Below are 13,376 nucleotides of genomic sequence, written 5' to 3' on the forward strand. Positions count from 1 at the left end.
TTTCATGATCGATAGAGGTGTACAAGGATACCACATCAATGACACAAAAGAGCCAAAATCTCAAAACATGTGAGTCATATTCAAAAATAGGTACTTAACCTATTTACAATGAACACGGAAATAAAGTTTGTTCAATTTGAAGGAGACACAATTTAGAGAAAATTACAATAAACACCACTCTGGGAAAAACATCTTTGAAAAGAGGTGCTTAACCTATGCACAATGAATAGGCTAACAAAGTTGTTTTGAGACACAGAAGTTTGAGAAAATCACAAAAACACCACTTAGGGAACAACAACGAAAAACATGCGAATTACTCTCGAACACAGGTACTGAACATACAACCAAACAGACATACAAATAAAGTCAGTTTAAAAGACTCGCAAAATACCACATGAGTGGACCATAAAACCAAGATTGTAGTGCCATTACAAAAACATGAACTAATGTACATTGTGTAATCATCAAATGTGACTCATTTGAAAATACAAAGACCAGAATGCATCACAACTGGCAATGTAAATTAACACTATAAAAGGGTGAAACTGACAAAGGACTCACGTAACCGTGACAAAGACCATCTCTTGGTCAAAACGTTTGGTGGTGGTAATGGTGGCGGGAACTATGCTTTATTAAAAGCTTTTCTTATGTGATACGACTTCTGGAGCGCGGTGGCCTTTCTTCATTGAAGAAATTATTGCGCTTCATGGTCCAGCGGAGTTTAGTGTGCACTGATTACAGACTGTTTGTTTAAAATATATATATATATGTATACATATATATATATATCATCCAAGAAAAGCTCCGACCTTTAAAGCAGCACTCCACCAGGGTGAGTTTGACAAAACCTTTTATTCAAAAGCGGCATGGATGAACCAATTTTCCTCTCTTATCCCAACGCGTTTCAATGCTAACAAGCATCTTCATCATGGGGCGGCATATGGTAAAACCTGGTCGGAAGGGCGGGTCACTGAACTTTAGCCCCTAGCACGAGGGTGTCAATAAGCAAAGCGGAGGGTTTGAACTAATGCCCACTGGAGGGATGTGAAAAGATGCAAGAAATCGGCCAAAAAGAATGTGGGTAAAATACTGACTATACTGAAATAGCGGGATTGGGACTTCTACTCCTGGCGCCTTACTTACTGGAAAGTGAACGCCATATAGGGAACGAATGCAGAGGTCCGCTCCAGGTTTTACCATATGCCGCCCCATGATGAAGATGCTTGTTAGCATTGAAACGCGTTGGGATAAGAGAGGAAAATTGGTTCATCCATGCCGCTTTTGAATAAAAGGTTTTGTCAAACTCACCCTGGTGGAGTGCTGCTTTAAAGCTCGGAGCTTTTCTTGGATGATATATATATATATATATATATATATATATATATATATATATATATATATATATATATATATATATGTGTGTATAGTTAAGTGAATGTAAGTAAAAACATTAACGTTTGAAACTAAAAAAGCACAGGAATTCACCTACAACTTGCACCAAATTATGCACTGCGTATGACCTCACTAAAGTGATGTTATCAATGATGTCATTTGAGATCTCATCAGTGATCTCATAAATGTCATAGAACATATCATTACGGATGTAATATGTGAGATCATAAGCAGTACATGGCGGGGGTGCATGTTATAGTTAGCTCTGCTAACTATAATTTCTCTGAGTTATTTTTAGTTCAAAATGTTAATGTTGTCACTGACATATTCACCTAACAACAACGTTACTTAAAACAAAAACAGATCTTTTTATTACACTTAACTATAACTTTACTTTGACCTTTGTTTTTTCAGTGAATTTTTTTATCGGAAAGTGATATTTTATGCCATGCATGAAGTCAACCCCCAATCCTTCAGCTGTGTGCAGCAGAGGGTTGTCCGCAGGGCTTACAATCAGGCATTGCGCCATACCCCCCCACAGGAAGCCAACCCCATACTGCACACTGCCTTTGGCAATACACAGCAGGGGGTTGGCAACATGGCCAAGCCTGCACCCTGTGGTCAACCAACCCAGAGGCTGTCAACCCCTGCACAGACAGTCAACCTCAAGCTGCACACAGCTTGTTGTCGCAATAGGTGTGGGGTTGGCCGCAGTGTCTGGCTTACACTCCGGCCCAACATCCAACTCCCCACAGTCAGCCACCCACAGGGAGCCAGCCTCAAATTCCACACGTCCTTTGCTCATGCATGATGTGATGTTAGCCTCAGGACATGTGTTGCAGCCGCATTGCCACCATCCCCAACCATCAAAAGGTACTGGGGACCCCATCCCTCCGGGCCATAGGAGCCACATGACCCACCCCTCCTCTAGCCTCTGGCTATGGGAAGAGGGCCCCACTCTTCATACCTCATTAGGGCCTAGGGACCTCAACCTCAGGGGCGTTTTTTTTTAAAGGGAATGGCAGCTGCATGCCCCCCGACCCTCATTGGACCCCATCTCAAAGGGCCATATGTATTTTAAAGAAGAATAGGGCCAGAGGCCCCTCCCCAAACCTCATTGGGGCCTGGGGACTCCATCTGCCAGGGCCTTATACATTTTAAAGGGCAAGTGGCAGAGCGTGGCCCCCTCCCCAATCCTATTTTGGACCCAGGGACCCCATCCCCAGGGCCTCCTTTTTAAATAGGTGGCACCCTGGGGCATACAAAGCCCAAGCCGGCTCCCACATGCTGCGGGATCCGGCATTGCTCCTGCCCACAGTGAGCAGCTATTCACACTGCTCCCTCCCAGGGGTGAAGTCTGTTGATCTGTTTTCTTGCACTCATTAGTGCGGACAGGGAAACAGATCTCAAGTCTGCTTCCAGCTGGTGGGAGCATTTTTAAAGTTCCCATCTGTGGAGAGCAGACTTTGTGTTTTCACCTGCTCAGTAGGAGATTTAAGGTGTGCCGGTTCCAGGGGATGTAATCTCTAGGGACATTTAAGCCTTGGGAGGGCCACACACATTTCCTCTAAATAATTACATTGGGCCCAAAATGTGGGGTCTCTGAGACCGAATACGTCTCGGGGAGGAGGTCCACGGGTACAGTCCCCTAAATAATTTAATCAAGCACCAGGGGATGGGGCCTCAAGGGCCAAATATGGTTTGGGGAGGTTGGGGCGCACTCCTCCCTTTCCTTAACAACTGCTTTGGGCTCCGATAGATGGGATCCCTGGGGGAAGCAAGCTGCAAGGGCCCTCTGAGGAAACTTGGAGGTATTTACTACTAAAAGTCTTAAATGTTTTTCTCCGAGCACTATTTGGAGACCCTAGATTAGTTGAGCTCCTGGTAGCAAGTGATGGACATTGGCAGAATCATGAAATTTCATGTATCTTATAGTAAGGTGACATTAACAACCAGAGGCATGTTGTCCAGCAATGTTTTCATGTATTGTATCTTTTGCCTCAAGGACGTTTCACATTTTCTCCCTGAGAAGATCCTTCAACCTGCTCATTAGATATGTTTTGGAGAAAGTTACAAGTTCCTTTCATGTGTTTGCACTCAATAGAATTTTATTGAAGAAAAATTGATACAAGCAGTACAAATTTGAAGACATTTTAGCATTAAATGCTCCAACTTACAGTTTTGAGAGAGAGCTTGGGCTGGTTGAAATGACAAGTGTCTCTCAATTATTTGCTATGCCGCTTGCTTCGTTTTAATTAAACACATGGCTTTCCGACGTGTTTTATTTTCATCATCATCCTCATAATAACTTTATTGCGACTATTACAGTCATAAAAGCACAAAGATTAATAATAGTCAACTGTACATTTTCATACACAATGAAACCAAAAAGCCTATGACAACATAGACCGTAGTATGGTGCACAAACTACCAATGGTTTTGAGATAATAAGACAGTTTTAGATTTGTATCAAATTTTAAAAATATAAATGAGAATAAAAAGTTTAAGAACATTATTAAACATCGTAGAAATTAATTAAGAAACGCTCCAAGTTTTCACAAGTAGATAATACAATCAAAACTCACTAAGTATCAATTTCCAAAAGGTGCCTTCTTTTCAGCCACATTGCCTGAAGAAATTTAGAGGTTGCAACCACATACACCGGGTCCATATTAGATTTTAGAATTCTAAAGAAAACATGATAATCCCTGATACCCAAATTCCTACACAATTGTATTGTCCATTTAGACCTAGCTAGCTTATAGGCTGGGCAGAAAAAAAATACATGAATTTCTGTTTCCTCTGCTACACGGCATCCAGGGCAAAGGAAGCAGGCCTCATCTGACCACTTATTAGTTGTTGCAAATAGTGGCAGGGTCCCGTATCTAATTTGGAGGAATAACCTCCTCGTACACAAGGGGTCTATAGAATCTAAAACCTGTTCAAATTGATAATATGCTTTAAAATTCATGAACCCATGCATCAAACTCGTACCACTGGACGCTTGGATTAGGCTATCCAATTTGTATTGTCTAATTTCTTTCGATAACATTTTTTTGGGCGTGACTAGGCATGACTCCTTTGGAGAGACCCAAAGATCCTCCCTGCCAATAGCACGGAATGAATCCCTCACAAAAGACAACCAAGAAATGCTACCCACGGCCCCATGTGACAATAGTATAGCCCTGATTTCCTCCCGATAGTATCTCAACTCAGGTGTGCTCCAAAGCCGACGCCAGTATAACAGGGGTCGGCTCGAGATTAAGTCAGCTACCAGGAGGATATCCAGGTCCATCCTAAGGGGGACCAGTGGGGTATTTGTTGGAAGGCCGTAATACTTCTAATAAACTTATTTTCGGTGAGGGTCAGTTTAGTTGATTTACTATGTCCCCAAAGTTCTGCGCCATACATAGAAGCCGAGCATGCTTGAACTTTATAAATTTCCTGGGGGGGACGAATTACTTTCAAAACACAGACTTTCTGAACTTTCCATAATCCCCCTATTGCCTGCGTGAGCTTCAGGTTCGCCCTATTAATTTGTGGGCCCCAGGCCATTTTGTCATTCAGGGTTAAGCCAAGATATTCAAAAATGTGTACTCTCTCTAATGGAATACCGTCCATTAGTGGGTGCCTGTAAGTGGTAGGTTTAGCATTGAAAACCATGTATTTGGTTTTACTGATATTGACTAAAGGTTTTCTCCTTTTACAAAACTGTGTGAATTCCCTCAGAACTCGCGGCATCCCCATAGGTGACTTAGAGAGGAGCAGAGTATCATCCGCAAACATCAATGCAGAAAATTTGCGCAATGATATTTTTGGGGAGTCCAGGTCCTTCGCAAGGAGTAAGTCATCTATTAGTCCATTAAGGAAGAGTGAAAAGAGGGTCGGCGCGAGCACACAGCCCTGCCTAACCCCCTTATCAACGAGGAAAGGAGTTGGTAATTGAGCATCTTTGCCATATCTCACTCTGGCATAAGTACCCTCGTGGCGGCGTTAAAGTTGGAAGCAGAGATAGGGTGGTACCCCCATGGTCAATAGGATACTCCATAACTGGTCCATATCAACCATATCAAACGCAGATTTCAAATCCACAAATGTGAGATAAAGGCTCCCCTGTTCTAAAACCACATGCTTCCAATATATCAGCTGCAACCTAAACAACTGATCAACAGTTGATATTTTGGCTCTAAAACCAGCTTGGAGTGGAGTAAGTATATCACAATCTTCCATCCAGTCCTGCAATCTCCCTAATAATAGCCTCCCATAAAGTTTCTGGGAGACGTCAATAAGGCTGATAGGCCTGTAGTTTGAAGGTTCCAGTGGGGATCCTTTTTTATATATTGGGACAATCTCTGCACCTGCCCACGTCGGCAGTGCAGGGAGGCCATATTGGATTGCATGGAATAGTGATAAAAGATATGGGGCCCAAATTGCCTGTTCACTTTTATACAGGTCACCCAGAATTCTGTCCAGTCCTGGGGCTTTATTGGGCTGGAGTTTATTTAGAGCCGATGTCAATTCGGCCATAGAGCATGGGGGTGCCTCACAAAGGATTTGGAGGTTAAAATTACACAATGGAGCATGTTTAAAACTTAGATCTGGGTAGGAACTAGAATATAATTCCTTGAAATGTGAAAACCAAGCATCCTCATCAATATTGGGGTCAAGTGAAGTTCTACCTACCATTTCCCCGAAATGGACCAAATTCCAGAAGCTTTTAATATCTTTTTGGTCAAGTGCCTTCTTGATCTCCTGCCATCTTTCTGTCTCCCACTCAGTCTTCGCATCTACAATTGTTTTCTTGTAGACCGCCCTCGCCTCCTTAATACGGGAGCAATCAGCCCCTTTTAGAGCAGCCAACAAGATTAATTTTGTTGTCTTACAACTTTTTGAATACCACCATTTCCTAGGCACACCAGATTTGTGTTTAAAAGTACCGCTCTTAAAAAAAAAGCTGGGCAGAACCAAGGCCAATTCTTGATGTAGAACAGCTATTCAGTATCAAATCTGGGGTATATTGTGTTTGCCGCAACAGCACTAGTTCTCTCTAGAACAGGTATAATACTGGCATACATTTTTGACATTGATTCCTCTGAATGCTTTATCTTGGACCATCTGATCCGTCTCCCTCCTTCTACAATCACCAGATTATTTTGGTGCGGATCAATAATATCTCCTCTCGAGCCGCACCACTGATAGTGCAGCTCAATGACTAGGGGATTATGGTCACTCTCACATCGTTCACCTACCCTAAAATCCACCACATTATGCCATAGCTCTGTACTAATCAGAATATAGTCAATAACCGTGGCCTGTCCAGGCCTCTTAAAGGTCGGGCGGCCAGGATTGTCACCAGAAAACCGACCATTACAGTGCCTTAACGAGAAACGCAGCGTTAAGGAGGTTAAATGCATGATTAAAGGGGTCCATCGATTAATGGGATACATATTTGAGAGGGGGATTGACCAAATGGAGTCCTCCTCACTGGTAAATGGATGCATGATTCCATTCAGTGGTTCAAAATGGCAAATAAAATCTCCACAAATTATGAGATTTAAATTTCCTACCAGTTTATTCAAAAGGATTGCCAGACTATCAATAGTTGGCGATGTCCCACCATACTGAACCCGTCGGGAGTTGATATTAATAATGGCCAGGTTTGATGAATTCTTGTGTGACAGAAGAATACAGGTTATATCTGGGGAATGTGTCTCAATTCTTTTAACCTTGCATCCTATATGTGAAGCCACCCATAAACATAGGGCCCCAGATGGTCTGCCATTGGCTCCCTTCACAGCCCCCTCACAGTATGTTACAAAGCCTGCCCTATGTTATGGCTCTACCGCCCAAGTTTCCTTGAATGAGCATATCTCGTGGGAATCAATATATTCCCCCCAATCTACTTGTTCCAGTTTAGAGGTGAGACCTGCAATGTTCCAGGATAGAATTCTAAGGCCACCAGTAGTTGCTTGTACAGGCAGGCTCCCCATTCCCTGTGCCTGAGATCTATCAGTCATCCCAAAGTTGGTACATTCGGGAACAATCCCGGGATCACTAAATTCGAAAATAATCCCACAGCTACTATGTTCTGTGACGGGCGGTCCAATTCCTATATTATAACAGGCCGCTTCTCCACTATCGTGGTCGCTCATCCCCAAACAAGTATCATCAAGAACATCACCCCCATGTTCCACTGACCTCAGTATTGCCACTTTGTTGTGGTCCCCTGCACCCAATACTCTGGGGGGTTGACCTATATCTCCGCACAATACTACCCTTCTAATGTTCTGTTCAGCCAAAGTTACAAACTGATCAGTGTCAACCAGAGTCAGTCAGTCCACTGAGTCCAGTCGAGCAATTCTATTATGCAGAGGTACTACGAATAGTTGGCCACCATTATCCCCATTTGAATAACTTTTCATCCTAACTGGGTGACCCCTCCTACCCCTCACAAGCTCAAAATTCCCTAAGTTAGACATAGGGTCTGGGGGGGTGTAAAAGTAGCTCAAATCCCTGGCCTGTATAAGTGTTTGTAGATTTGCCTGTGCGCCCCAGCAGACATGTTCAACAGCCCTTAGACAACAATACAATCCCCTGGGTATTTTTCAGATTGGGTCCTACCCAACCCACCCTTCTTACAAATAAAATTTTAGACTGTACATCATGGGGGAGTGGTCTATTAACATTTAACCAGTGAATTGTCTTATTCTTCAATTGCTCATAGGTTTCAAGTTGCCCTTGTTTCAGTGCTGGGATGCCAGTCAAAACAGAGACATAGGGCGAGCACTCAGGGGGAGATCTAAATGTTGGTGGTGTTTTCTACCTCCTTATCGTTTTGGTTCCCACTATGAATAAAACCCGTTGGCTGGGGCTGTCTCTGGGCTTCTCCATTAACAATGCAAGGGCCACCCTGAGGCTCTGTAGCCGCAGATATTACTGTGGTGGTTGTTTCGGGCCTCGTATTGTTTTTGGCATTTGGTCGAGGTCCTAAACCCACGGTTGTTGCTAAATTAGGACCCACCAGTACCACAGACTCCCCCCCCATCCCTCAGGGGGTCTCTACCTAAACCATTTGATTTGGCTTCGGCCACTTTGGTCTTTCAAAGAGCAATGTATCATATTTTTAAAGATGTGGGATTATATGTCAAGTGCTTTCAAGATGTAATCCTTGTTTTTTCAAAGAATGACAGTGAACATCACATTCACCTTAAAGAGGTTTGTTCTAGGTTAGAACAGTTTGGGTTAACGCTAAAGGCTAGAGAATGTACATTTTTTTGTAAGTCAGTGGAGTATTTGGGTCACACTCTTTCCGGGGAGGGTGTGGTACCAAAAAAGCACTAGTAGATGCTATTGTGAAAGCTCCTGCCCCTGATAATAAGGAGAAGCTACTGTCCTTCGCAGGTTTATGCGAATATTATAGCAAGTTTATACAGAATTTTGCCACTAAAATGGAACCCCTCAGAGAATTGACTAGGAATTCAGCTAATTTTATGTGGACTGACAGACAAGAACTTGCTTTTAAGCAAATTAAAAATGAGATTGTTAATGCTCCTACTCTGAAATCATTTTGCATTAAAAAAAAATGCATCTTAACAGTTGATGCCAGCCTTTATGGGTTGGGAGGTGTTTTGAGTCAGTCTTCTGGTAAAGAGGAGTGGTGCGTTGCATTTGCTTCTAGAACCTTGTCCTCAACAGAAAGAAGGTATTCTGTAATTGAAAGGGAACTGTTAGCATGTATTTGGGCAGTTGAACATTTTCGCAATTATGTTTGGGAAATAGGTTCACACTTATAACGGATCATAAGGCACTTGTTGGGATTCTATCTCCTGGACGTGGATGGAATTTCACTGCTCGGATAGCCCGGTTGACATCCCGGCTTCAGGAATATGATTTTGAAATTGTTTATGTACCTGGGAGAAGTAATGTCACAGCTGATTTTCTTTCAAGGTTACCTTGTGAAGAAGATAACATTTCAGTTGTTGAGCAAGATGATGATGTCATTGCTTCTATAAATGATTGTGTTTCTCAGGAGTTTATGACTTTAGATGAAAAAGAGTGGTTTGAGGAATTGATTAATGATGTTTTGTGTCAGCAGATTTTTGGATAGGATGGCCTAAAGAAAGAAACATCTCTACAGAATTGTCTCCTTTTTGTCATGTACATTCTGAAATTGAAGAGTCAGGTGGTTTACTACTTAAAGGAGGTAAGATCATTCCTCCTTTTTATTTACAAAAGAACATTTTGTTATTGTCTCATCAAGGACATATAGGTATGTCTTCCATGAAACGCCTTATTAGGGCAAACGTTTGGTGGCCTGGCATTGATAAAATGGTGGACAGAGTGGTGAGAGAATGCCCACAATGTATAAACAGTGATAAGATGCTTCATGTATCCTCAGCTCCTCTCAAACCAGTGTCTTGGCCAAATTTTCCTTGGCAGAAAGTGGCCTTTGATATTTCAGGTCCTTTTAAACATCTTCCTCTTAATGCTCGCTATGCGTTAGTCATGGTAGACTACCATTCTAAGTGGCCTGAAGTTAAGTTTGTTGGAAATACTTCATCCCAAGTGATTATAGTTTTTTTTAAAGGAAATGTTTGCCTGGGAAGGAGCTCCTGAAACTTTTGTCACTGACAAGGGTGTACAACCTATTTCCACTGAAATAGAACAATTTCTTAAAAGTTGTAATGTTAAACATCTTACTACGGGGGGCGTGGCTTCGCGAGCGGCGATGGCGGTAGCAGCTTGCTAGAGCTCCCGCCGGCCCGCTATTAATCCGGCAGTTTATCCTGGCCCCCGAGCCCAAGCTTCACAACCCGTGTAGGGCAGACATTGCTGACGGAGCCAGGGATCCTCCGGTGCAGTCGGCGGAGCTCCCGAGTGGTCGGGCGTGACTGGACAGCGGCGTGAGGAGTGCGGCCTGGTGCGCTGAGGAGAAGCCGGGGCCTCGATTTTGGTGTCCCCCGACCGGGGGCCTCTGTGTGGGTCGGCTGGCCCGTCGATCGCTGTGGACTTTGGCTGCCCTGAGGGCCGAGAGGCGGCTGGCGATTCTTCCCCCAGGCACACCGCTGGGGGTGTGGAATTCCTTGGTGCTGTGAGCCTGGCTGGCTGGACGTTGCGGCCCTGTGGACCGAGTGCAGCCGGGGCCTCGATTTTCGTGGTCCTCGCTCGCGGGGATCATCTTCCGCTTCTGCCACAGCTGGGCCCCGGCGAAGCATGGGGGGCTGCACTACTTGGAGGGGACCCCGGCTCGGAGTGCAGGACCTCCTCTGCTGTCCATCCACGAGCGGAGGTCCCGATAGTGGCGGGACGATGGCCGGTGGGCCGGACCATAGCTGACATTGCCGCGCGACTGGCAGCGCACTGTGAGTACCTCCCCTGGGTCCCCGGATACTGCAGGAGTGGTGGCCGGTTCTGGTAAGCGGGAGACCGGCGTTGCTGAACCCGAGGCACACGGCGGAGTGGCCCTGATCGGCCAGCAGAGTGTGAGACGCGCTGACCATTGGAGACCGGGGTGTAGACCTCGGGGCCTGCCTGGACCTGACCCGGGTGTGGGGCCAGATCAGGGGTGTGACCATCTGACCCTCACGGTAGGAAGGGAGCTGCTGTGTGGGCCCCCCCCTGTTGGACTCGACAGACGGGATCAGAGACCTTATACTGCCCTATCTGCCTACACTGTCGGTGGTCCAGGTCCACTCCGCAGCCATGACCAGAGGAGGCGGCGGCCCCACCAAACAGGCGACAATTGATAAATTTACAGGGCCTAGCGGGGGCCCCGGACCCTCGGGAGGAGGACAGCAGGGAGGAGGGCCGGACAATGCAGCACTTATGGCGGCCATCACCCAGTCTAGGGACATGCTAGACGCCAAGATAGGTGCGGTGGGCACAGATGTCACCCTGTTGCGCCAAGACTTGCGGAATGCGGTGACGCGGATTACGGAGGCGGAATCTAGGGTGTCAGTAGTAGAAGACGACGTGGGCTCCCTAAAGAAGAAAATGGCGGCAATGGAAACTGCGCAGCGGGATCTGGCGCTCCGAGTGGAGGATGCTGAGGGGCGCGCGCGTCGAAACAACCTCCGCTTCATTGGTTTTCCAGAACGATGCGAGAAGGGTAACATGGAACAGTTTCTCACGCAGTGGCTGGAGACGTGGCTGCCCCCGGGGGTTCTGTCTAATTGCTTCGTCATTGAACGCGCGCATCGCGCCTTGACGCAGAGGCCGCCGGAGGGCGAACGGCCCAGAGCAGTGATTGCTAGACTTTTGAATTATCACGACCGAGACGTCATTTTGAGGGAAGCAAGAACCAGGGATGCCATTCTCTACGAGAATCGGAAGATCATGATCTTTCCTGACTACACTAAGCTTGTACAGCAACAGCGCCAATCCTTCATGGCCGCAAAGGCGAAGCTGCGAGGTCTGAAACTCCAATACTCCCTGCTGTACCCGGCTCGCCTAAGGGTGATTTTCCAATCGCAGACACTATTCTTTGACACACCGGAGGACCTCTTTAAATGGACCGACGAAACAGTGAGAATCAAGCCTAACACTCAGCCGGGACTGAACCCGGGCTCTTCGAGGGGATCGTCGCAGGAACGGAGGGACCGGACGGCCGAGAGCAGGAGAAATCAGAGGCCCAAATCACGAAAGCGGTCAGCCTCCGTCAATGGCACACAAGACAGCGGCAGAACCGGAGACTCGGATCATTCTGGAACAGATCACTGAAGACCATGGGAACCCTGTGCTTCTCATTTGGTGATGCAGGTCCTAGCTGAGTGGGACGGGGCTCTTGAAGTTTAGTAGACTGGAAGCTCTATCGCTGCCTCAGCATTGATTCACAACTGAGTTATTGAACATGAGTGGTATTGTGGGGTGGGGTTCGGGGACTATACACTAGGGGCAGCCACTCTCCTACTTATGTGGGAGGTAATAGGGGAGGGGGGATGAGTTCTCTGTTTTCTGGGGAGTTGGGATCCATTGGCATGGTTGGTCCTGGGCCCTCTGTTTTGGACTCGGGGCTACCCATGCCGCGACAGGTACTTCATAGTTCAGTGAGGTATGGGGGGGGGGGATGGGGGGGCGGGTGGCCAGGGAGGAGACTGTTGAGTTTGGGACGGGGGGTGTTCAGGAATGTGATGGGGAGGGGTCTGTGGTTGTTTTGGGGGTTGGGGGTGAGGGAGGGAGAGCGGGGGTTGCTCTTCCTATTGCTTTGGGGTACTGGGGTGGAATGCACGTGTTCTTTGCAATGGCGTTGGTAACTGAGCGCGGTGGGTGGCATTGGCGCAGAGGGCCTATTTGGTGGATCCCGCTTGATTATGGCTGAATTGACTCATAGACTCCCCGAGGAGTCCTTACGAGTGATCACGTGGAATGTCAGGGGGATGCTAGACAAGGTTAAACGTGGAGCAGTATTGCGCTGGGGGAAAAGAGAGGTCGCAGATGTGCTCTTGCTCCAAGAAACTCATATGATGGGCTCGAAGGTACTAGGTCTGCAGAGGTTTGGCTATCAGCAGGTTTTTCACGCAGGATTTTCCAGGGGGTCCAGAGGGGTGGCTATCCTGATTCACCGCAGGGTGGCCTATGTCCATGAGAAGCAGTGGGTGGACCCACAGGGTCGCTATATCTTTGTTAAGGGCATGGTGGGTACTGAACACGTGGTCTTTGGGAGTGTCTACACCCCCCCCCTGCAGTGGGCCCTGGCCGAGAGGCTGTTCACGGTGTGGGAGGACATCCCGGAATCCTTAGCGGTGGTTGGGGGTGATTGGAATGAGGTGATGGACGTATGTATGGATCGCCAGAGGCGCCAAGAAGTGGTTGGGATCCCCCCCCCCTACCAGACTGTGTGATATGATTGAGGGAATGGGCTGGATTGATACGTGGCGACATATGCACCCTACGGTACGTGCGTATACGTATGTGTCTGCGGTGCATGGCTCCTTCTCAAGATTGGACTATGTGTTTATGCCTAGAGCGTTCCTGTGTAGGGTGAA

The 13,376-nt window shown here is 46.6% G+C and overlaps 1 protein-coding gene across 2 annotated transcripts in view; it reads right to left on the minus strand.

Annotated features, from left to right (window-relative positions):
• The window catches only part of LOC144798443 (cytochrome P450 2D17-like), a 670,897-nt gene that overhangs the window by 521,899 nt on the left and 135,622 nt on the right, over positions 1–13,376 (minus strand). The window lies entirely within an intron of this gene.

Source organism: Lissotriton helveticus, chromosome 12, assembly GCF_964261635.1.
Source record: "Lissotriton helveticus chromosome 12, aLisHel1.1, whole genome shotgun sequence".
In the NCBI taxonomy this organism is placed as follows: domain Eukaryota; kingdom Metazoa; phylum Chordata; class Amphibia; order Caudata; family Salamandridae; genus Lissotriton; species Lissotriton helveticus.